We start from the raw sequence: 24,679 nt of genomic DNA, 5'->3' as shown, positions 1-24,679 counted from the left end.
CCCATTGTTCCCCTGTTATTTTGGCATCTGGAAAAGTGATCTGAGGTAGGGGCTTGAAGGGAGAGAGGACCTCCACGTTTACCACAGCGGGGCTTTCCTCTCCAGTGTACAGACATGAATCCTGGGTGAGTCACACCCCATCCTTTGTCCACCATTTTTCATATGCAGGTGTCAGGCTCTGAGCTGGTCACAGGGTGAGTCCCCACAGGGAGGCAATGATACAGGGTATTGGCCCCCAACACTAAAGGACTTGTAGCAGAACAATCTAGAATCTGGTATGTAGTCTGCCTCCATTTCTGGAAGCTCAGAGTGTACTTGAGGTGGAATAAAAGCTCTGAGAAGAGGCCTTTTTAGCTCAGGGTATTCCTGCAGTCCCCAGACCTGTTGCATGCTTTTTCTGTGTCACTACTCATAACAGAGGTCCCTTCATCTACTCAGTGTTTGGCTGCTCTTGAAGAGGTATGGAGGGCACAGTGACCCTTGCTCTTTGGAAGTCTCTGTCTGCTGTTGAGGGCATGCTGGAGATATGCCACCATCAGCCTTGTGGCCAAGAACTATGTTCAATCCAGCAATTCACAAAAAGCTCCGTGTGACAGAGACCCTGTCATCCCCAACCTTACTGTAAGGAGGGAAGCACAGCTGGCAAGGATGGGGCCACTCACTCAGAGTCACCCCAGAGCTGGGATGTAGGCCTAGGAAGCCTGCACACAGCACCCCCACCCCTCCCCCACCCCGCACGACCAGCCACTCTGTCCACTGCCCTATCCATCCCAAGCCTCGGCCAAGCCACATAACCCACATCCAGAGTCTGCTGCTAGCTCGGGTCTGGACTCTGTCCAGGAATATCCCACCCCACCCTCCCTTAGCCCTGCTGGAGCTGAGGCAGAACATACCAGAAGCCCAGGGAACTGGAAGGTTTTCAGCAGGAAGCTGGTATAACTTTGGTCAGGAGCTGGAGTAGGGGTGAGGAGGCTCTGCCAGACAGGGCCACATCCAAGAGAAATAGAGAGGGTTTAGTGTTTCAGGTTGTCCGTTCAAGGGATGGTAAGACCAATAAGGGAGTTTTATTCAACCCAGTCCAGGCCTGACCGGCATTCGCTGTTCCAGTTCCCACATTCCTGCTTATTGAATTGAGCAGGACAGGGCCCTTCAGGGGAACACAGATCACTAACTAGCTTTATCTCCTTGCACTCACCCTGCCCCCTCCAACACCATTGTTACTTGTGTAGCCCTCTCCTCCATCCTCTCTCAGATTCTGTCCCTAAGGGGCCTCCCTCCCCATCACCCCTGCCCTCCCTAAGCTGTGTTCCTCTGGGAGCTCTCAAGAGTATGGCCACTGAGGGGCCCTCAGTTGGCTGGGACACAATGGGAAGCTTGTAAGGCTGCAAACCCCCTGCCCCCTCTCCAGGGTCCTGTGAACATTCCTCACCCTTGCCCAAGACCTTCCTGAACCCTTGTCTATTTGGAAAACCAGATTAAACTGGCTTGGTGAGGAGGGGATTTTTCCCCACCCTAGAACCCTTCCAGTCCCTCCCTGAGACCTTCAGAGCTTCATATTCCCCTGGGGGGGACTCTAAACCCGTGGTCTAAGGTCACAATCCCCAAACAGCTCTGGCCTCAGATTTCTTTGATTCCTCATGCACTGGTCAGCTCATTCTTTCCAAGGGTCCCTCCCCCCACCCCCCAGTACATTTCAGTTCTGCAGACATCCATCTGCCCCTGCAGGGGTGGGCTTGATGGAGCCAGACAGACTCAGAAGCAGAGGCCATCCCTTGTCCTGCTCAATTTAATAAGCAGGGATGTGGGAGATGGAAAGGCAAATGCCGTTCAGGCCTGGATGCGTTGAATAAACCCCTTATCGGGTGCTCACTCCCAGGAATGTTGCACAGAGTTGCATTTATTGAGCATTGACTGTGTGGAAGCCCTGGCTGAGATGGGTAGGTCGGATGAGGAGATAGGTACTACTGTACCCTCTTTCTGCAAAGTGTCACACGGAGGCATGGAGAGCAAGGTCCTTGCTTAGGTTATGAGTAAGAGGAAGCTTCCCTGAACAGCACCCAGCCCTTGGTTGAACATTTGGGAATACTGCTGACAGAGCATTCTCCCTCCCTCTGGCAGGCTCAGCTCGGCTGAAGCTCTGAGACCACAGTGTGTTCTCGGCTTTCTCTTGAAGCTGACAGAGGCCCGCGTTTTGTTCATGTCGGTGACTGCTGTCTCCCCAATGCTTCCTGGGCAGGATGCTGGGCAGCAGTTTCCTGCAGAGATTTCTAGACCAGGGTTCTCCTAGGTCCATGTGGCTCCTTCCCTGGAAGGAGTTGGTAGGCATTGGGTGAAGACATGAAGACAGGAGCAACTGTCCAGGTTTCCCTTCAGCAGCTACTTGTCTGTCTCCTGGGAAAGGCCAAGGGGACACAATGACTTCTATGAAGGTCCCAGCTGGGCTGAGGGGCTGTGATTTGATGACAGCCCAGAATCACATGTCTGGTGAGGCCAGACCTGGGCCTCACACCTCATGCCTCCTGGCCACACCACATTTACAGATGTCTCTGTAAAAAGCATGGTAAGTATTGCCAGGGCTGAGCCACTGGGTCATGGGTCCCTTGCAGTACTTTGAGGGTGTGCTTGTGAGTATTTGTAAATTAGTCAAATGATCAGTTACGCTGATGAATGAAGGGCCAGTTCTTTTCTCAGAAGGGCCTGAGCCAAACTAGAATATTCTACCGCCCCTTTCCGCAGCCTTGGCTTTCCATCCTTCACTGGCTGCGTTGCAGCTGAGCAAGCAGTGCCATCTGCCTTGTTCGTGTCTCTCACTCATCACTGAGATCTTGTTCTAGACTCGCCTCAGCTTCTCAGCCCTTGTGATCTCCACCGGGAGAATTCAAATGAGACAAAGAGTAGTGTAGAAGACAGGCAGCATGTAGTGTCGACTGGAGAACACACTAGGTGTGAGCGTGGGTGGTGGCCACAGGACCCCTGCAGAGCAGACAGTGTGAGAGTGGAGAGTGGCCACAGGGACTGTTGATAGACCCTGAATTTTACACAGGATTTATGCTGTCTCTAAAGCCCCCAGAACAAGCCGCTTACTAGTGGGACATGTTCTTGCTCAGGTGATTGACAGGACAATGTTATTTACTCTTATCAAAAGGGCCAACAACATACGTTTGTTCTTTATCAGAAAGCCTCATGCTAAACAGTACTCTATTTTGAAAAATTCACACTACATTTGTTTGCTTTGTTCATGCCATAGCACACATGTAGAGGTCAGAGGACAACTTCCAGGAGTCAGTTCTCTCCCATCATGTGGGTCTCAGGGACAGAACCCAGGTCATCAGGTTTGGCAGTAAGAGCCTTTGCCCACTGAGGCCTCTTGCCTGACCTCCTGCTGGGCGATCATCTTATAAGGGTTAGAACACTTTCAAGTGGTGACCTTCCAAGTTGTTCAGGAGGTCACAAAGTCACTCTTCCCAGGCCAGAGTTAGAGCTCAAGTCACTCAAATCTTGACTCTGACTTCTAGTCAGAAATTAAAGATGTGTGTGTGTGTGTGTGTGTGTGTGTGTGTGTGTGTGTGTGTGTGTGGTGTGTGTGGTGTGTGTGGTGCGTGTGGTGTGTGGTATGTGTGTGTCGTGTGTTGTATGTGTGTGTGTTGTATGTGGTATATGGTCTATGTGTGTGTTGTGTGTGTTGTGTGTGTGTTGTGTGTGTTGTGTGTGGTATGTGGTGTGTGGTATATGTGGTGTGTGTGGTGTGTGATATTTGGTGTGTGTGTTGTATATGTGTGTTGTATGTGGTATGTGTTGTGTCTGTGGTGTGTGTGGTGTATGTGGTGTGTGGTATGTGGTGTGTGTGGTGTATGTGGTGTGTGGTATGTGGTGTGTGTGGTGTATGTGGTGTGTGTGGTGTATGTGGTGTGTGGTATGTGGTGTGTGTGGTGTGTGTGTGTGGTATGTGGTGTATGTGTGTATGGTGTGTGTGTGTGGTGTGTACATGTGTGCCTTATACAAATATGAAGGTCAGAGGATACATTTTCATGAGCCAGTTCTCTTCTTCCACCTCGTTTTGAAGTGGGGGGTCTCTCTTGTTTCTGCCACTGTACTGTGTGCTCTCCTGTCAGGCTAGCTGACAGCTCTCCTGTCTCTGCCTCCCGTCTAGGGCTGTTAGTGTTACGGATGTGTGCCACCGCATGTGGTTTCTTATATGTGGCCTGCAGCTCACACTTCCGTCCACTGAGCCACCCCTCAGCCCCACCTGACTCGTACTTGAGAGTCCTAAAGCTCTAGGCCTGAGTTTTATAAGCTGCTGTCTGAACTCCAGCCCAAATGCCCTTGAATCCTGCTAACGTGTAACATGCCGCCTAGCCACTCAGCTAGCTGACTTTGCCAGGTGCGTCTGTGTCTGTGGGCTCAGAGTTGGCCATGCAGGAGGTTCCCACTCAATACCCAAGGGAGAAATGAATGTCTGATAGGAACCTGGAGACCCCTCCGAATTTGCAGACAGGGTGAGGGAAGTGGGTGTAAGTAGGATCCCACCCATCAGAGCGTGGTTGAGAGTCAACCTGGAAGGAAGCTGCTGGGTTCAAGCCCTGGCTGTGTCCTGCTTCCCCAGGAGAGGGCCTGTCCTGCTCCAAGTCTGACCACTGATCTTGTCGAATGGTGACAGCCATTGTCTGTCATTGTCAGAGATTGTCAACTGTACACTTCCAACTTGGTTAGAGGTGCATACCCCAAGGGTGAAGAGGCCACAGTGGCTGGTGTTGGGGAACGTTGGTGGTGGAGTTGAGGCTGTCCTCAGATTTGGATGGATTGTGAATCCTGTGAAAAAGGGGACTGGCTCACACAAAGGATCTGCACTGATTATTCTGTACTGGGGACCCAGCTGAGGCTGTGAAAGGGAGGTGGCTAGCTGGGGTTTACATCTTATTCTAAGCACATGGAGAAACCTTTCCAGGGTCTGAAAGAAGCACTCCAGGGTCTAATTTGCATTTTAAATAAATCCCTCTGGCCGCTTCGAGGAGAATGAATTAGAGAGACTGATGGGGGCTGAGACCTTATAAGGGGGAGGCAGCAGTCCCTAGCAGCCCCAGTGTCCACTGGGAGCAGGCAAAGTGCTGTACTCAGGGCACACAAGCTCACATCCACTCACTGGTGTGCCCTGCCTGTAGAGCTGGGGAGAGGTGGCTGGACATTAAATGGTAGAAGCTATGGGGTAGGAGCTCCAGGACATGAAATCTGGTGGGAAGGAGCCTCAGTGTGCCCGCCGCCCCATGCTGGAAAGAAAGGGGAAAATAATGAAAAAGAATAGCCCAGTCCTACTCCACCCCATCCTGCTTACAACCTCTTCAATACTACCATGCTGTTCAGAGCGTTGTTGTGAGCCATGACATGAGCTCATTTGGACAGTGGAGGGATAAGTGTATGAAGGAGGTGTGGTAGATATATGCAGTTCAAAGGAGGGTTGCACACCCACCCATCACTTGAGTGCCATATTTTTCCTAGGCCACCGACCAGTTAGCACTGGATGTTTGCTAGGTGTGGAAACTTGTACAGCTTCTATGACCGAGTTTCCACCACAGAGGATGTCAGCTTAGCAGGAAACTAATAAGAACCGTAGATCATGGTGTCACAGGTGAGATGTGATGGCACAGGGACAGTCTGGGCTTTTCAGAGGACACGAATTGAAAGAGAGGTCAAGAACACCTTTACTGAGGTCTCTATAAAGGACTGAGGCTGAGAAGATGGCCTTCCCTGGACATGGGACAGCCCGTGGTCATGCTTGGATGTGGGAAACATTGGTGTGTTCCAGCCAAGGGATGTTCCTTTCCTATGACAGTTCTGCAACATGTTGAGACTCTGGGACAGTAGAATCATAAAGGCAGGCCAGGACCAGGCTGCAGAAGTCCTTAGGAGTCCCAAATTGGGCCAATGGCCTGGGGGTCTGGCTCTGATAGGAACAGAGCAGAGACTGAAGAGATGAAGAGACAAGAAGGCACAGTCTGACCACAAAACAGAGTCCCTGGCGTGGACATCGGGAGCAATGCAACCAGTAACAGGAGGACTTGGTGAAGGCCGAAAGCACAAGGTTAGAAATGTCCTAAATGTCTTAAGTTCTGCACTTAGAGATGTTAGGAACAACAGCAGAAAGTTGAACAGCCAAGCACTGTAGCATGGACCTTTAATCCCAGCACTCAGGAGGCAGAGACAAGTGGTTCACTGTGAGTTAGAGGCCAACCTGGTCTACATAGTGAGTTCCAGGATGGTCAGGGATTTGTAGTGAGACTCTGTCGCAAAGCACCAAAAGAAAAAAAGGAAAGTTAGGGAATGTCAAAAGAGCCAGAGGCAGGCTGGATGACAACCAGGCTTTGGGCAAAAAAAGTAAAAATTCCTTCTCGTCCCCTGCCTACAGCTGAATCCCCTCTCTTCAAGATTCTCTGTCCAACAGAGAGGGGGAGAGAAACGTTATTCTTCTCTATTCTATAGAGCTGCCTCCCAGAAGCCCCTTCCTCGGCTGATAGTAAGGAAGCAGTGGGCAGGGTGAGTGATTCATCGTGGGCTTGGGTCTGGGGCTCTTTGGCTCCTGCGGTAGCTCAGTGCTTGTGCTTACAGCGGGGTGTGTTTATCCCTAAGGTCTGGATCGACATTTTTCTTTTAAGTCCAAAGGCCTTTTACAAATCCCAGCCTAAAACAACAACTGGATTGCATTTCTGAGGAGGAAGGGGGTGGGGGAGAAAGCAGAGAAGAAACCGAGAGAACCTTTCCACTCCCCTGCCCGCCCTCCAGCCCTCCACCCTGGCCACTAATGATCTGGGATGGAGTTTGAGCAATAAAAACACAACGGGGTGTTTAAGTGGGGTGATCTGCAAGGCCCAGCCCCCAGAGGGCCTGGGAAAAGGAGAAGAATCAGTTTATGGAGAAATAACAGACCTTTCTTTGTGGGCTGTATTTAGTAGTAGGAATCCAGCTGCCCTGGGGAAGGGGATTGGGAGGAACACCCTGTGGCACCACGTGGGATGTGCCCTGGCCTTTCTGATGGGAGCCATGCTCCTTCCCAGGGGATGCATCTCCAGGGATAGATGCCATCAAGAGAGGTTGTCATGGTTGGGCACACTGCTGTGTGAGGCTGCCTGGTAGAATGGAGGCAGCCCATAGGAGGAGCCCTAGATACTGGTGTCTTTGCAGAGTCACAGAGAACGCTGAGGCACTTGGCTGGGAGCAAGGGCACCTATCTGGCTACTTGCATAACTTTTTATGAGGTGGACATTGTAGTAGGACATTGGTTCCTACTAAAGGCATCCGGCCGGGCAGCTTCTGAGGTCTGTTGGGAAGGGAAGCCTGAGGAAGGCTCTTCAGATCCCTCTCTGCCCCACGTGCTGGCCTGGCTTTGGGAGTCCAGGAAGTGGTAGGTTCTCTTCAGATGAGCTCCTGCTGTAGACTGGGAAGCTGACTCCTAGCCCCAGTTCTAAAGGGAACTAGTTTTGGGGTCTGTACTCCATCCTTCAGGTCTCTGGATGTTTTTATCTACCTCTTCTGTCAGTTTCCTCCTGTGCCAATTGCATGCTAACTGAGAAGCTTAAAGCAACGCAATTGCAACCTCAAACTCATGAGGCCCAAAGTTGCCTACAAGGTGGGAGGGACAAAGTCTCTCTGAGACCTCAGGAGAGAGGTCTCCCTGCCTGCCCCAGCTGCTGACGGGTTACTGGCCACTCTGGACATCGGTTCCTCAGGCTGAGGCTGCTTTGTCTAATCTGACAGCCCTTCCCCTGTGCGCTCTCATCTGTCTTTAAGGACACAGACGTGGGACCTGGCATGACCTCATCCTGCTAGCTACATCAGCAGATGTTTTCCAAATAAGGCCACTTTCGGAGTTTGTGGATGACAAGAATTTCCAGGGGATGGTATTTAATCTCGAGGACCTTCCTTCTACACACCGCTGCTTGTACTTTACACAGCTGAACATTTGTAGTTCACTAACCATTAGTAAGTGTCTGTTGGATACCGAGTTCAGGGATGAGCTCCACCACAGGGAAAGAGATTCTCTCCTGGGCTTTCAACCTTCACTCATAATTAGCCACTGATTGCTATATGTGTGTGCAGCCTGTCAGAAACAAGCAAGGATTCTTCCCAAGATTCATCTCTTTTGCACAGCAACACCTGTGGCCTTTGCCGTGACAACTTCAAATCTGCTCAGATGTCTTAAACAGTGAAAGCGCTCTCTCATGCTCTCCCTTCCCATCTCTGACTCTGTCTCTCTCTGTGTGTCTGTCCTTCAATCTCCTCTCCCTCCCTCTTCCTCTCTCCCTCTTTCTCTCTATCTCTCTTTGTCTTTCTTTGTGTGTATGTGTCTGTCCTCTCTTTCTCCCTTCCTCTCTGTCTCTCTCTCTCTCTGTCTCTCTCTCTCTGTCTCTCTCTCTTTGTCTCTCTCTCTTTGTCTCTCTCTCTCTGTCTGTCTCTCTCTCTCTCTCTCTTCCTGTCCTTCCCCCATCTCTGTGTTTGTCTGTCTGTGCTATTTCTCTCCCTTTCCCCTCTGTCTCTGTGTGTGTGCCCATGTGTATGTAAACACACACCAATAAGAGTATGCCTACTATCATAGTTTGTATGTGCTTGGCTCAGGAACTGGCACTCTTAGAAGGTGTGGCCCTGTTGGAGTAGGTGTGGTCTTGTTGGAGTATGTGTGTCACTGTGGGTATGGGCTATAAAACCTTCATCCTAGCTGCCTGGAAGCCAGAATTCTGCTAGCAGCCTTGAGATGAAGATGTAGAACTCTCAGGTCTTCCTGCACCATGCCTGCCTGGATGCTGTCATATTCCTGTCTTGATGATAATGGACTGAACCTCTGAACCTGTAAGCCAGCCCCAATTAAATGTTGTCCTTGTAAGAGTTGCCTTGGTCATAGTGTCTGTTCACAGCAGTAAAACCCTATCTCAGACACCTATTCATGCTGAAGAACACTAAAGGTTCTCATGAGTGCAGCTCATCGTGTCTGAAGCAAGAATGTTATTGGCAATGTCATTAGGCCATGCTTATTGGCCAGAGAACCACAAGGCTCCTTCTCTGTCTGCCTCTTCAGCACTGGATGACAAGCACAGGCCATCAAACCTGCCAGCTTTAAATGGGTGCTGAAGCTCAAACGCAGGTCCTTGATCTTGCAAAGCAAAGCACTTTACTGACTGAGCCCCTTCCCCAGCACCCCAATTTTACTTTTAATGTCACCCATCTCCATATAATAATCTAACTCACCATGGGGCTGAATGCCTCTGATTCCAGCAACCCTCTTCAACAGTTGTGGGGACTCTGGCCAATAATCTAAGAAGTCCTTGGCGGAACTGAGTCAAGTATGACGTGAGGCTGGCAATGGTGCCGTGTGATTTGTCTGACTCATGTGACTCAAACCCTGTTCATTCATATGGTCCTGGAGTTGCCTGAATGAGTTGTTGGTAGAGTATATTTAGCTGGTGGATTCTTGGGTAGTGTGCCGAAATAAGGGTGTGCTTAAAATATGAGTTTGTTTTGAAGTCATTTGAAAGAAAAACATTTAGTAAAGAATAGTGTGCTGGGAGGACGCTGGAAATGGAGTAAGCTGGGTGCATGCAGGATGCAGATTGGGTGCAGGTGGGATGCAGATTGGATGCAGGTGGGATGTAGCTGGATACAGGTGGGATGCAGATTGGGTGCAGGTGGAATGCAGCTGGGTATAGGTGGGCTGCAGCTGGGTGCAGGTGGGATGTAGCTGGGTGCATGTGGGATGCAAATTGGGTGCAGATGGGATGTAGCTGGGTGCAGGTGGGATGCAGATTGGGTGCAGGTGGGATGCAGATTGGGTGCATGTGGGATGTAGCTGGGTGCATGTGGGATGTAGCTGGGTGCATGTGGGATGTAGCTGGGTGCATGTGGGATGCAGATTGGGTGCAGATGAGATATAGCTGGGTGCAAGTGGGATGCAGATTGGGTGCAGGTGGGATGTAGCTGGGTGCAGGTGGGATGTAGCTGGGTGCAGGTGGGATGCAGATTGGGTGCAGGTGGGATGCAGCTGGGTGCAGGTGGGATACAGCTGGGTGCAGGTGAGATGCAGATTGGGTACAGGTGGGATGCAGCTGGGTGCAGGTGGGATACAGCTGGTTGCAGGTGGGATACAGATTGGGTGCAGGTGGGATGCAGCTGGGTGCAGGTGGGATACAAAGGTGTGGCTTCTGCAAACAGGAAGATGAAGGGCAGCTGAAAGCTGGGTCCTCTACTCCTGATACTGGCTATCAGGGAGCAGTTTCCACAACTTTCAGTGTCAGAGCTTGGGTCCTGGCAACCCTAATGAGCTAAGTCACCAAGCTCCAATAGACAAATTAAACAGACATATAACTAGTGCAAGTCAGGGAAGATTTATTTAATGGGACCACATTGGGAAGCGGACCAATGACTCTCCTAGGTGCATTCTCAGGATCCTAACATGAACTTTGGGCTTTCAACGAAGGCAAGATGTGCACATACCTTGCTTCACCCAGCTCTGTCTCTGACCCATCATGGTCTCAATGCCAGTGGTCTAACAAGTTCTCAGATGTGTGAAGTCTCTTCCTGGGAAACCGGCTCACCCATCAGCTGGCACCAAGTTTCAGCACTTTCCTTCTCCCATCATGATAGTCCTCGGAAATTTTAGTTTCTTGGGGTCCATTGTTTCAATATCTAACAGCCAAGGGATGGACCCAACTTCCTCACCAGAATCTTCTTATCCCTGCAGGACAGTTACAGATTTAAAATTTACTCCTGGGCTTGAGTCTCTGCTGTGTTGCTTATAGGCCTGGTGACCACAGGTCTGTCACTTGTTGAGCACCTGCTTCTCATCTTCCAATGGTGTGGGAAACACCCTATGGTGTGGGAGACCTCTGACATTGTTGGATGTTGACACCAAATCCCAGGTGGCTCCTGTGGGATGTGGGGGCAGACATAAACCCCAGTACTTAAGGGAGGGGCCATGTGGGGCTGGCCTGGTTCCAGGACCAGAGAGGTTCCCTTGAATGCTGTATGTTAGGGTATAGCTCTTGGAGACAACCACATGTGATCCTAAGATGGGAGCACGTCCTGGAGAAGACACTGTTCTAATTGTCCAGGGAGATGTATTTGATTTCTCCCATGAGCGTGTGTGTGTGTGTGTGTGTGTGTGTGTGTGTGTGTGTGTGTATGAATGTATGTTTATCAGTGTAGGCAGAAGGATACCATAGTATGGTATGAGGGTCAGAAGACAGTTTCCAGTTTGGGGTTTGCCCTTTACCTTGGTTGACCAGGCTGGCTGACCTATATGAGTTCCTGGAGAGTCTATCTCTGTCTTTGTGAGTACAGAGATAATAGCTGCACAGTGCCGTTCCTAGCTTTACTGGGGAACTAGTTTTCTGGAGAACCTTCTCAGGCTCTTGTGGTCACACATCTTATATACACAATAATCAGTGTCTGGGGAGATTGCGGTCTCTCCCACCCTGAGCATCTCCCCAGCCATTAACTCTGCTTTTTTCAGGCTCCAGGTATACATCGGGTGCTTCACATGAATGGTTCTTTCTCTTGTACCATCCCTCTGAGGAAAGTGATATTACTGCTATTTTATAACCTAAGGCATTGGGGCTCAGAGAGGCAAAGTAAGCGGACTAGGTCAATACAGCTAGAAGAAGAAGCAGGGGACAGATCAGAAACCTGTGCCGTCTTCCTCTAGCATGTGCCCTAGTGGGCATTCACAGACAGCTGTGGCATTGGACAAGAGTCAGGAGACCGACAGAAAGCGTCTAGCCCTATGTAAAGAAAGCTCTCCCCCAAGAAGAGAGCTCCAGGGAAGGGTGCCCCTGGCATCTCAATCACCCCCTATTCTTGTGAGTTGGTGTAGAGATACCATGGAACCTCACTGTTCAGTTCCATCAAGGCACAGAGTGAGTGTTGATATTCAAATTCATCCCCCTGAAGCCCCAAGGATAGGGGGCTGCAATCTTGTAGGATTAGAAGGCAATTTGAACATGAAATTACCCCCTGGGGTCTTCTCTCTCTGGGGAAGGAGTGGGATTTGACATTTCTTGGAACTGATATCCCTGCTCCCCAGTGGCTCTATGGATTTGCAAGCAGCCTCCGGTCCCATCTCCTCTCCACGGTGTGTGTTAACTGCCAGCCTCCCTGTTTATATGAGACTTGTGATTCCTCCCAGACTTTAGAAAACAGGCTTTTCTGGTTGGACAGTTTTATATTTTACAGTTTATCAGGTAACTGCCTTCTCCTTAGGCATGCTGGGTCTCACACATACTAGAAACGCCCTGTTGCTCAGTTGTCTCCCTTTCATTTTAAGACATCATTTATGTGCATGGGTGTTTTGCGTGCTTGTATGTCTATCTACTCTATGTGTGTAGTGCTCAGAGATCTCAGAAGAGGCCATCCCCTAGAACTAGACTTACAGATGGTGGTGAGCCACCATGTGGGTACTGAGAGATGAACCTGGGTCCTCTATAAGAGTGGACAGTGCTCTTAACCTCTGAGATATGTCTCCAACACCACTTTCATCTTGTCTTATTAATTTTTTTATTATTCTGCATGCAAGATGTGTGTCTGTGTGTGTGTGTGCGTGCGTGTGTTTGTACCTGGGTCAGGACATGGGTGTGGAGGTCAGAGGATAGCTTTGTGGAATTGGCTCTCTTCTTCCACCTTTTTGTGGGCTCTGAGGTCTGAATTCAGGCTGTCAGGCTTATGTGGTAAATGCCTCTACTGGCTGAGCTGTCTCGGTAGCCCAACCTTCATTTTGAAAGAACAGGCAGATGTGTGCCCCATTGTCGTTTCTTAATACTACCCAGCAGGCATTTATAATTAAAGAATTTGGCTAATATCTGTCTCATCCCAAATAATAATAGGCTTCCTGTTGTACAAACGAAGCTGGAGCTCTTTCATCGGCTTCTTCCATAATTAGAATTTTAAATGTGTGCGTGTACCTCACCCTGCACCCCACCCCCACTGCTGTTCATCCCTAGCCATGATCTGATGTTTTGATTTTTTTCCCCTTCTGCCTCTCTGAGGCCCCTGGAGCCATTCAAAGTCTGTGAGAAGAAAGAGGGGAAGAAAGGTGTTCTCTGCACTGAGCCTTAAGGGCTCCACACAGTGACCTTCCTGGTAGTGAACTCTGCAGCCTGTGTTATGTCTCTGCCCTTTCAGAACATCTAAACTACTTGTGCAGTGGACAGTCACAGGAGTGGTTGCTTGGGTCTCCAGCCATCAGTGTCACTGACGATGCTGCCCTGGCGAAACCCAAAGTCTCAGTAAGAGAATTAAAGAGACAGCTGAGATGACACCTGTCCTGGTCTCAGAGGCCCTGTCCTTCTCTCCCCCTAGCACACATAGGCTTAGATGCCAGCCTTGGGTTGCTCTGGGTTGGAGGGAGAAATGTCATCAAAGCAAGTCTCACCAGGGAAGCCTCCAAGCTAGGAGCATCTGCTGTCCCCCACACCCACCCCAAAGCCAGGTGGGTCATAAGGCTAGGATAAAGAACATATGCTTTGCACACTGTAGACCTAGGTTCAAATCTAGGCCTGGCTACTTCCTGAGTGTGTGATCTTGGTTCCCTGCTAGAGTTACCGAGATGACTACATGAGCCTGAGCTGCTGTGTTCAGCGAGCTCCCAGCAACATGACAGGATGGTCTACTGCTCTCCTCCATGGTTTGGGTATTTCCCATATTCAATGCACAGTAGTCTCTGTAGTTGATTAACTAATGGGCTTCTCTGCTCTCTAGTCACTGGTGCATAAACAGTCTCAAAGGGGGTCCACGGGCACCTGGAATGCAGGGTGAGATGGGAGAGCTTCCGTGACAGTGGGACCCATCATCATTGGGCACCACCACCTCTAGGGTAGCCTTAATGACAGCTTCTTCCTCAGGCCTGGGGGAGAGCTGAATCAAGGTTAAAAGGTAGGGCCTGCCTTTAGAAGAGGTGGAGGGATAGTTTGGTCTAATCCCAAATCTTTTTAAGGCGGTCGCAGGAGGGTAATGTTTAAGACAGGGTTTCTCTGTGTAGCTCTGGCTGCCTGGAACTCACTCTATAAACTGGGCTGAACAATCTGGTCACCCCCCACACTCCCCCCAGAGCTATCACTGCATGGTGAGGCTGCTGAGCCTCAGAAGCCACAGGAGCACCGAGGGAGACACAGGCAGCCTCACCCCGTGTAGCTGCCGTGTTCAGTAGAGCCTTAGGGTTTCCGAGAATGTTGCTATGTCAGTGTGTGACAGGGGTGGGTTGGGGAGAATTTATTTTGCCCTGAGACAGAGACTAGCACTCGGAGAGCAGCCTAGTCTGCTAGTATGGCTTCAACTCAGGTTTCTCTCTATGTGTCTGTGCTCCTCACCTCTCGGCATCTGCTGAGTGCACAGTGCTCAGGATTCCCCTAGGGGACAGGGATTAGACATGATGCTCCATAGCTGTGATGATCCCACCTGTTACCAGCATCTTGTCACATCCTCCTCCAAGAAAGATGTCAGGTTAAGCTGTTTGCAGAGGTGACCCCGAGCAGGTGACCCCGAGCAGAAACGGTCAGTTGGACAGCTTTGGGCAAGGACTCACAGATGGTGGTACAGGGCCAGATCAAAGGCCAGAGTGTTCTATGAGTGGATATGAATCCTGTTAGTTGATTACTGTGTGTTCTTAGACAGGTCACAGAACCTCTCTGAGCCTTAGTTTAAATGGGGAAATCATAATACAAGCTTGCCTTTGTATAGTTGGAACAATATATGTAAAGTACCCGGCATAGCCCATAAGTTCTCCATATGGATGTTATAAGAACGGAGTGTGTACGTTGTAACATGCTTGCGGTTTCTCAAACCAGAGAGCAGCTCTATGGTATTTTTGATGTTTCCAGTTAGCCAGCAGTACTGGGGGAGACCTCTAGGTACTAACCTTTGCCTTCCCTTGCTGTGTGACCTTGACCAGAATGCTTGTCATCTCTGAATGAGTCTGAAAATGGGGTTTTGCGCAGCAGTGCCAGCTACCAGAACCTAGCTGCACGAATAGTGGAAATGTGGCTCTGAAGGTGTCACCAGGTACTCAAAGCCTGGCACAGACAGGGCCAGCATGGAATGCTTGAGCAGGAGGTCTGTGACCCCATCTGGTCATTATAAAGACCAAGCTGAGTGGGAGCAGATCTCGCTCCACCCCTGCTGGCCCTCTGTGTGCGGGGATCCATTCACATCGACAAGTGGAGAAAAGAACAAGATGCTAAGACATGAAAATAAAAATCAGGGGCCAGAGACCCTGGGAACGGGACCTTGTAGACAGAGCCTTCAGAATCACCAAACTGCACAAAGCAGCAGAAGTGTTTTTCAAAGGAGACCCAAAATAGAAAGCAGACAGAAGTCAGAAGGGCCTCCACAGTGGTTTGATTCTTCATTGTTTGCTGGGGAGTCAGCGTTGTTGGGCCATCTCTCAGAGTGCCGGGATTCTCAGAGTGCCGGCGGAGGCCCCAGGATTCATTTCCTTTACCAGTAAAACTGCTCTGAAGTTGGGATCTACATCTACAGCCACTGCCAGCTTCTCGAGTGGATGTTTCCCAAAGCAAGCCAGTGTCAGCTCCCGCCGCACTGTGGGTCTGCTTTTGCATGCACTGTGCCTTGATTCGGGCTGTGGCTTTCAGAGAAGGGCCAGCTAGGAGGACCAATCCCATTGTCCTCATACAGATGTGGAGGAATCACTCGTTCATTTTTCTGCTCAGTTATTCATTTGTGCATCTATTCATCATTCATTTTCACTTGTGCATTCACTAATTCATCCATGTGCCCATTCATTCATGGGTGTCATTTATTCATCCTTTCATTCATATGCCCATTCATTCAACTGTGAACCCATTCACTCATTCATGTTCTCATCCATCCATGTACACACCTGATAATCTATGCACTCATTCATTAATTCATGTGCCCTTTCATTTGTGCGCCTGTTCATTCATGCGTTCACTCATTTGCGAGCCCATTCACTCACTCATGTGCCCGTTCATTCACATGTGTACCCACTCATCTGTGCAGTTGCTCATTCATCCGTGTGGGCATTCATCCATCCGTCAGTAACTCCTCGATTTGCTGTAGCATACATGTCAGCTACAAGGACAAGCCATAAACAGATTTACACGGTCCAACTTTCTAAGAGGATCTCTGGTTAGGAAGGAAGTCTGTACCCTAAGGGCAATGAGTCAGCAATAAGTCACCACTGCCAGGATACCTCTGTCTCCCCTTACTCTTGCCAGTCTCTCTGCCTTTGGTGGTGGATTCTGCTAGCAGGTCTAGAGCTGAGTGGTCCCAGTGGCTGTCCTCCTAGGTGTGGGGGCAAGAGCCTGGCAGCATGGCCACCCAACAACTAGCTGCTACTTCTTCTTTACACCATTTTAGCTCAGTCTTGCCTTGAACAAAAGAGTGCTGGATCAGCGGTGGGTCTAGGCTGGATTACTGTTAAAGACAAGAAGCCTATATATGGTCTGGTGCCAGGCCTGTGAGAGCCCTTCAGGAGGGTTTCTGGGGTAAAACTTCCCCCGAGAAAGCATGAGCCTAGAGTGGGTATCCCAAGACTGGCTTGGCTTCTGTTATCTCCAGATCAGCCTGTATGAGAAGCTACCTGGGTGTGCCCAAGGGTCATACTGGGTCTCAGCGTAAGCCTTACTGTCTGTTAACACTGTGAGTTTGAGTGAGTCCCTTGGTCTGTCTTTCTCAGAGTGAAGTGGGAACTATAATAGTCACCAACAAAATCATTCCACTTAACAAAAGCCTCCAGAGCCCAGTAGCTCTGCATAGCTTTGGTTCTCAGGGTCAACGGCTGCAGGCCAGCTGCCACCTGGCAGGGCTGGTATAGAGTCCAGGCCTTCTTCAGGTCTCGTGTGCAACTTTGGTTTGAGTCTAAGTTTTCTGGGACCTGTGATCTTGATCTCTTGTAAATATTCATCCGAGGCTCAGGCTGAAGTGGCTTTCACTACTGAGACCTGTCCTTTGGGCTGTTGGCCAGCAGACAAGGGGCCTTGGCATTCCTGACATTGGATTCATCCTGCCTCAGCTGTGGTATCCCATTGGCCAAAGTGAGTCATGTGGTAAAGTCAAGGTTGGGGAAGTGGACAGTCTACAGGGGAGCTAGGAGGTAGCAGATCCATGAAGGGAAGCAGACAGGGCCTGGCATCTTAACTGGGCAAGAAAGATGGCAGACTTCTAAGACAGTGGCTTCCTTCTCACAAAGTCTGGTATGTGAGGTTATTCTTGTATTTTAATGCTTTATCTGCCAGAGAAGTCAAACCTAATCAAGACTCCTAAACAGAAGCTCTATGAGGCTAAAGCAGGAGTGTGGAGACAGTAGATTCAGGAACTGTAGCTGTGGTGGAAAAGAACTTTGGACAGATGCTGACCCAGGCTTGTACTCCTGAGCACACACTGTATTCCACGAGCAGTGAAAGGCCTCCTTCCGGTGTACATCACAGAGGGCGAAAAGTCCCTGGAGCTGAAGTCCCACCCAGCTCCTGACCCTGGCTCAGCCAGTCACCATGGTCCAGGTAATTTTCTCAGTATGGTTTCTCTGAACATCTGCCCAACAGGGTCCACAGAGGGTCACCATGGCTGTCTCTGCGGAACCTGGGAACACCGAGGACGCCAAAGAGAAGCTTAAAGCCAAGTTAAGATCAGCTGACCTGGGAGGGGGAAGTGAGAGTTGATAGGGGCAAGCAGATGTTGAATCCTTTCCAGGCTGTGTGCTGACATCTGTGCCCTTTATCCTGAAACACGTTCTAGGTTAGGAAAGCAGGGTGCACCTGCCTTCAAGTCAGGAGATCCCGTTTTGCAGGCAGCTGGATGGTGATGTGGCTGAGTCCTGTTGTTTAACTTGGCCAGGGTAGAAGTGTCTGAATGACAGGAAAGGCCCTTTTTCTGAAGGAGCACTGTCCTCACAGCCCTCCTGGGCCAGGCATTGCTATTTCCATACATCCTTCAGGATAAGACCCTCCCAGACCTCTGACCCTTGCCTTCCTCTCTCCTCAGCTCTGCAGCCAGAGAGAGCCAGGGCCAGGGGCTGCAGGATTTCCTGGCCCTGCCCACTAGCTGCTAAGCATTGGCAGAGCCCTACCACTGTTCTCCATGTTTCCCACTGGTCAGCGTGGGTGGTTGCCCCAGTGTCCTACATCTGCCTGAGACCTGAGTCCCTAGTGTTCTCTTCTGGGAAGCAAGAGGGCAGGCCATCCCACAGGCCGGAAGAAGGAGGAAGAACTGGAGCACCCTAGTTTCCCTTACTCCTTCTCCCTAGCAGCTCTCCAGAGCCACCAGTGTCTGCTTCTTATCCTTGAATAGCAAAGAAGAGGGCTGCTATTGACCTTCCCTTTCTGGACCAGATATTGTGTAGCAAATTACTCCATTGAAATAATGCCAGATGATACAAGCTATCTGAGATTAGTTTATGGCATCTTTGGAAGAGAACCTCAGGCCTAGAGAAAGTACTGGGGTTGATTTTTAGGAACCTCCAAGTAGCCCAGATGACCTCGCCCATCTGTCCTGACCATGCTGTTGCAGAGGTAGACTGGACAGGCCCCTGAGGAGAACAAGGCATCTTCTTACTCCAGATGTGAGAATCATCTGGAAGCCTTCCTCATCCTTAAGCCATCAGTGCAGGCTTACATCTAGATGCCTTTAGATGTGAGGGCATTCTCTCCCTCTGGGGCCCCTTCCTTGGAGGGTGTGGGGCTTCACAGGCCTGGGCTGTCTCTCCTGGCTGATCTGGAACAGTTTACCTGAGTCAAGACAGGCGTAAGTCTTCACTGTATCTTTGAGCTTCTAGCCTAAGTCTGAACTTCAGTGCAGGAATTTACTGAGATGAGATTCTTGTGGTGCTAATTAGAGAGAAAGGTGGGGCTGGTGATTGCAGGGACTCTGGGGAGTGGGGACTAGGAACAGAAAAAATTGCGACACATCATGCCATTTCTGGGGCCTGGCTCCACATGTATGTGCATATGTGTGTGAGTGTGTGTGTGTTATGTTCTTTAAAACTGCTAATTGCCAGGGTGAAAATATTTTCACACATCAGCTCTTGGGGAGAATGTCATTAAGGAACACACTGGCAGCCTGGTGGAAGTCAAACGGTTGCAGCCAACATGGAAGTCCTAATTAATAGCTGTTCCCGCAGCTCTTGGGCACGGCAGCGGAAGTAATTATCATGATTTAATTGACTTTTCTCCCCTCTGTTATGCACTCTGCTTTTCCCATTTTCTTGAGCTGGAAAGGTTTTATTTCCCCCTCCCTCTCTGTTTTTCCCATCATGCATAGTTCCTTACACCTGCACTCTGTCAACTCTTATTAGACTGAGTACCGTGACAGCTCAAATCTTTATGTCACAGAGAAGTCTGTAACATAAGGTCTGATCGATGACTCAATTTTTACAAACATTGGTTTTGTAGAGGTGTGTTGTGACCCAGCAACAGTGTAATCCATGGATAAGAGAATCGTTTCCCTCACAGGTTAGTTCCTAGGGACTACGGGGGGCGGGGGGGGGTAGGGCCACTTGTCATTCCACCAACCAAGAAAGGTGGCTCTTGTGCCATCACAAGGGTTCCAGGGATTCCTAGAGAAAAAATGTGGCACCTCTGAGCTCCTGGAGTCAAAAGGTAGGACCTACCTTTACTGTGGCTTGGTACCTTCTCTGCTTGGGCTGGCTTGGCCCCTGTTGACCTTCACGCTGTCCCACCTGGTGATGGAGCCCTGAGTCCTCATGGTTTGACTTCTGCCTCTTAGGTCAGCCTGAATGCCTCTTCAGGGCGGGCTGACACACCAGGCTGAACTTTATGCTTCCTGGGTCAAGGATGAGCTCCCTGGGGCCAGCTCTGCTTCTTGGTCTCAGCCATGGTGCTTGGGTCCCGTTTCCTGGCGCACCTTCTGCTTCTCAGAAGCACAGACAGGTCATTTAAAGATTTGTGAGAGGCCAGCATAGCACATACTACTTAGATGGCTTGGGTCTACATCCCGATCTGGCCACCTACATGCTGTTCAAGTTACTGGACAAGTTATTTAAACTTTCTGGGCCCAAGAACTTAATGTTATATCTGTAACATCACCTGCTTTCTAATATTGTTATGCAGGACAGATGATTATATCTTAGGGCACACACACATGCAGTGGAGCTTTAGCTTTTAAGGTGCAGGGGAATAGGTAAGGCAGCTCCTGGTGTCTAATAAAGCAAATGAGAATACTGTGGAACCACAGAAACTGAAGCCAGAGAGGTCTGCCTCTGCCCACTGGGGCAAACACAAGGACGTGAAGTACAGGAGACAGCAGGTAACCTTTTAGAAGGTCAGATAATATTGGCTGATACTATACTGGACTATTTCTCATGGAGCTAAAATCGAGACCAAGACATTTTCTTGGGTCTCACTGGGGATTATTGAGCGTGCTTGACTTTTAATTAGAACATTATAGGTAATAATAAAATCAGCAGAAGAGATGATGAGTAGGAATTTCTCTCCCTCCTTTGTCCCTGCTTGGGAATTGAGCCAGGCTTATGTAAGTACACACACACACACACACACACACACACACACACACACACACACAGAGAGAGAGAGAGAGAGAGAGAGAGACACACACACACTCAGAGTCCATAGTCTTTTTCACACATTCCATGTTGGGTCTTCAAGCAACAGGATGCTTGCTAATTAGCCATGCCATTTTAGATACTGGGTTTCTCTGAGCCTCAGTTTCCTCATCTGACAGACAGAGCTATCTCCTCTGCCCACCTGGACTCAAAGCTTCTCCAGGCTAGAAATGGTTTCCTCATCTTCTCTGACAAAAACATTGCCTAGCATGTGCTAGGTTGCCGCTATGTGGGCAGGCTCACTATGTGGGCAGGCTTTTGAGCTCTGAGGCCATTCTAGTAAGCTGAGGTTTGAATGTCACTTCCAAAATCCAGTTGAAATGAGCTATGCTATGATGGGATGACGAGATGGCCTTTATGATGTGATGGGGGACAGGGATGTGATCACAGACAGAGTGCATAGCCAGCAGGTACAAGCACCAGTGTCCAATTCCCAGAACCACAGACACCTGATGTAGTAGTGTACATCTGAAATCCTGGTGCTTACATGTGGAGCAAGAAGATCAGGGTCATTCTTAAAGGTATTCTTAAGGCATTGTTAAACAGCAGCCTGAGCTAAAACAACAACAGACCAAATAAACAAATAAAGACCAAGAAGAGAAAGAGAAAAGAAAGAAAAGAAGGAAGGAAGGAAAAAAGAAAAGAAAAGGAAAGAAAGGAAGGAAGGAAGAAGTGGTCAGTTGGTAAGGATTCTGTCTCCATAGATTGGCCAGTGCTATTGTGGAGAGAGTGAGGTGGTCACCAGAGGCTGTGGGCACAGCACAGTCTGCACCTTGTGAGCTCTCTTGCCTCTATGCCTTTCTCTATGGGATGGTGCATCATGAAGATGCACCACTTCTTCCTTCCTTCCTCCTTTCCTTTCCTTTCCTTTCCTTTCCTTTCCTTTCCTTTTTTCCTTCCTTCCTTCTTTATTTTCTCTTTCTCTTCTTGGTCTTTATTTGTTTGTTTGGTCTGTTGTTGTTTTAGCCCAGGCTGTTTAACAATGCCTTAAGAATACCTTTAAGAATGACCCTGATCTTCTTGCTCCACATGTAAGCACCAGGATTTCACTCACTAGATGAAAAGTAAATTCCTTTATAAATACCAAGTCTGCAGTCATTTGTTAACAGCAGAGACAGTATTACGACAACAGAACTATGGTTATCCCCACAGACTTGTGTGAGACTCCGATTTTCACAGTTGAGGTTACCTGTGATCTCAGTTACCTGTGGTTAAAGATATAAAATAGAACATTCTAGAGATAAACATTTCACAAGCTTTATATTGTGTGCCATTCTGAACATTGAGATAAAGTCTTGCACCATCCCCAGTCCATCCAATCCAGAGTACAGGAATTATTCTGTTGTCCAGTGTATCACAGTGGGTACACTACCCTTCCGTAGACACTTAGTAACTATCCTGGGTTTCAAATGAACTGTTGCACCTCAGAGTTTATTTTTTAAGCAGTTCTTACTTCTTAGTAAAACCACCAAAGCACTGTCCCTGCTGCTAACTCAGATTCACAAAAGAAAAACATTGAAGTGTTTCCTTTAAGTATCAGGGTTATAACAGGAAGAGCAAACTAACCTTGCAAAATGAGATGCTGAGAGAAGCCATGTTCACATACTTTTATTAAGTATATTGCTTTGACTGCTCTATTTCATTTTCAGTTGTTTTGCCAATCTCTGTACCAAGTACACACACACACACACACAATATATATATATATATATATACACATATATACATATATATGTATACACACATATATATGTATGTATACATATATATGTATATATATGTATGTATGTATATGTAAAAGAAATACAAAGAACTGAGCACCTGGGGAGTCAAAATCCTCCTTACCATGACCATAATGTACGCGGGAGGCCAGCCAGCAGAAGTGAGGAAGAGAGTGCACTGGGCGGGAAGCAAATTCCTCTTGGAAGTGAGTATAAAGGACAAGAAGCAGGTGTGCAGGTCCTGTTTTAAAAGAGTTCCCACCTGAGGTCTCTGGATTGCTGGGCTTCCTCAGCTTTCTGGAACATGTGGATGAGGTAACTGTAAATGGTGCAGTTCTCAAGAGTGTCTATGGTTTAGCCCACTGCTAGTATCTCAGTCAGCAACGGGGCTGTGGAAGGCTGGTGGCGTTTCCCATATCGTTTAGAGCCCAGATTCCTGACCCCACTCCTTCCACCTACCCACATTTGCCTTCACATGGTTCCCAAGGTCACCACAGAGGAAGCAAGAGTCCTAGAGAGGGCCCTTCTGCTCCCTAATAAAACAAAGCTTAAGAACACTTCCATCAGTGAAAACAAGTTACAGACACATGTGTGCAAAGCATCCTGGGTAACCCCTTTCTTTAAAAAGGACACAGTAGTGTTGTGTTGGGAGTGGGTCAGTTGGCCTTCTAGGCTTTGAACCTCTTTCTGCAGTGCTTCCCGAGAGTCTCAAGAGAGGACCTGTCTTAGGGTTCTCATCAGAGGCAAAACCAAGTTGGGGTACTTTGAGCACCCCCTTCAGTAGCATCCTTCCTTATCTCTGCTGTGGGACACTGGGGCCCCTGCCTCACCCCACACCACAAAGGGCTTCACATAGGACAATTGCCAGAACTAGCAGAATGCCTTCAACATTCGATGACCACAAACTCATGTGTCGAGTATTGCTGAAGGGGGTGCAGAACAAGAGGGAGTGGGTTGCCCTGCCCAGAGCTGTTGCTTCTAGAAGTGGAAGAACTGTGAGCCTCGGCTTGTGTGTTTTAGGACCTTATGCTGGAATTGTCTCAGCCTTCCTCTAGGTATCAGTTCAGACAGAGTCCTTAAGTCTTGACACTGCCCCACCCCCTCAAGCCTAGATCTTATTCCCACTCTACACCCAGCCAGGCTAACGCCAGTGAGGGCTTGGCTTTCCAGCTGAGTGACCCCAGGGTCTCAGACCTCCTGCATTCTTCTGTCAGAAGGGGGAGAGTTTGTCACTGCCCCCACCTGCGGTCATTGTTTAAGGTCCGAACTTATTGACCCTGGTTATTTATTTGGCGGGGTGATTTGTAGCTCTCACCTCCCCCATCCTTGGTTAATCAGTGGGACTCTTTGCAGACCTCTGACCAAATCAAACTGTAACAGGAGCGAGCTGGGCAAGGTCCAAAGGAACATCAAAGAAGGGAACTAGCCTCTCTGCTCCTTCCTTCCTGTACAGTCAGGGCCCCCTGTGACCTCTGCATACAGACATACAGTGCCCTTGGTCTGGGTCTCATGACACCAGGGAGGACAATGGGAGGAAGGAGAAAGGTCAGCAGTAAAAAAAAAAAAAAAAAAAAAAAAAAAAAAGGCCTGTGCCTGGAATGTCTCTCAGCTTGGCCCCACCAGGAAAGAAGAGGAGGAAAGGGCCTTTGGAGACATGGGGCCAGGCTTCCACCCTCTGTGGCTAGGACCAGATTTCTCCTGCTGTTATCGATCCCAAGAGATGACTGAATCAGGGTAGGCTGGACACCTAGTGCTTCACAGAGACCCTGTTATCATTTATCCATTTCTTTCTTCATTTGTGCCATGGACATTAATTGGCACCAGCTGGATACCAAAAGTTTTGCCAGTGTTTGGAAAAAAATTATCAACCCTCCCTGTTCCCTGTCTGTTTCCCTAGAATGTTTCCACAATCATCCTTGTGGTCACAGACTAGAGGCCCTGCCCTTGATGGCTCCTGAATGTTTAACTGGGTGGCCCCCAAACCCTAAAAAGTAGGGAGACCAGTGGGCCCTTAACCAATGCATTCCTTGTTCCTGGTTGTAGGAACAACCAGGACACCCTCAAGCCAGAACTGGCTTCTGTTTCCCTTCACAAGCAGGGCAAGGCCTGGCCCTCTGGGCAGCCTGAGTCTGGGGCCCTCTAGTATGCTGATGCTTCTGCCCCTCCCCCACCCTCCTTTGCTCCTTGCATTTCCTAATTCTCAGCAGCATCGGGTGGAAGCAAGGCCAGGCAAGCTGTCATGCTGACCTGAGGTGGTTGGGCAATCAGGAGCCTCCTGCCAGTTAATGGCCTCGTGGAAGTTCATCTGGTGATCATATGGTCCCTCTGTCACCTGCAGCCTGTGTTCTCAGCCAAGGCTGTCATTGGTTTG

The 24,679-nt window shown here is 49.2% G+C and overlaps 1 protein-coding gene across 4 annotated transcripts in view; it reads left to right on the top strand.

The window, feature by feature from the left end:
* The window catches only part of Tspan18 (tetraspanin 18), a 128,855-nt gene that overhangs the window by 49,641 nt on the left and 54,535 nt on the right, over window positions 1-24,679 (top strand). Inside the window, exon 1 of one of the 4 annotated variants that reach the window (XM_076929310.1) lies at window positions 17,198-17,510. The exons of the other annotated variants lie outside the window; for them this stretch is intronic. The gene's annotated coding sequence lies outside the window, so the exon portion shown is untranslated. Of the gene's footprint in view, window positions 1-17,197; window positions 17,511-24,679 lie in introns of those variants that run through there. 4 annotated transcript variants of the gene reach the window in all.

Source organism: Arvicanthis niloticus, chromosome 2, assembly GCF_011762505.2.
Source record: "Arvicanthis niloticus isolate mArvNil1 chromosome 2, mArvNil1.pat.X, whole genome shotgun sequence".
Lineage (NCBI taxonomy): Eukaryota > Metazoa > Chordata > Mammalia > Rodentia > Muridae > Arvicanthis > Arvicanthis niloticus.
This window is presented reverse-complemented; position numbering and strand designations above follow the sequence as displayed.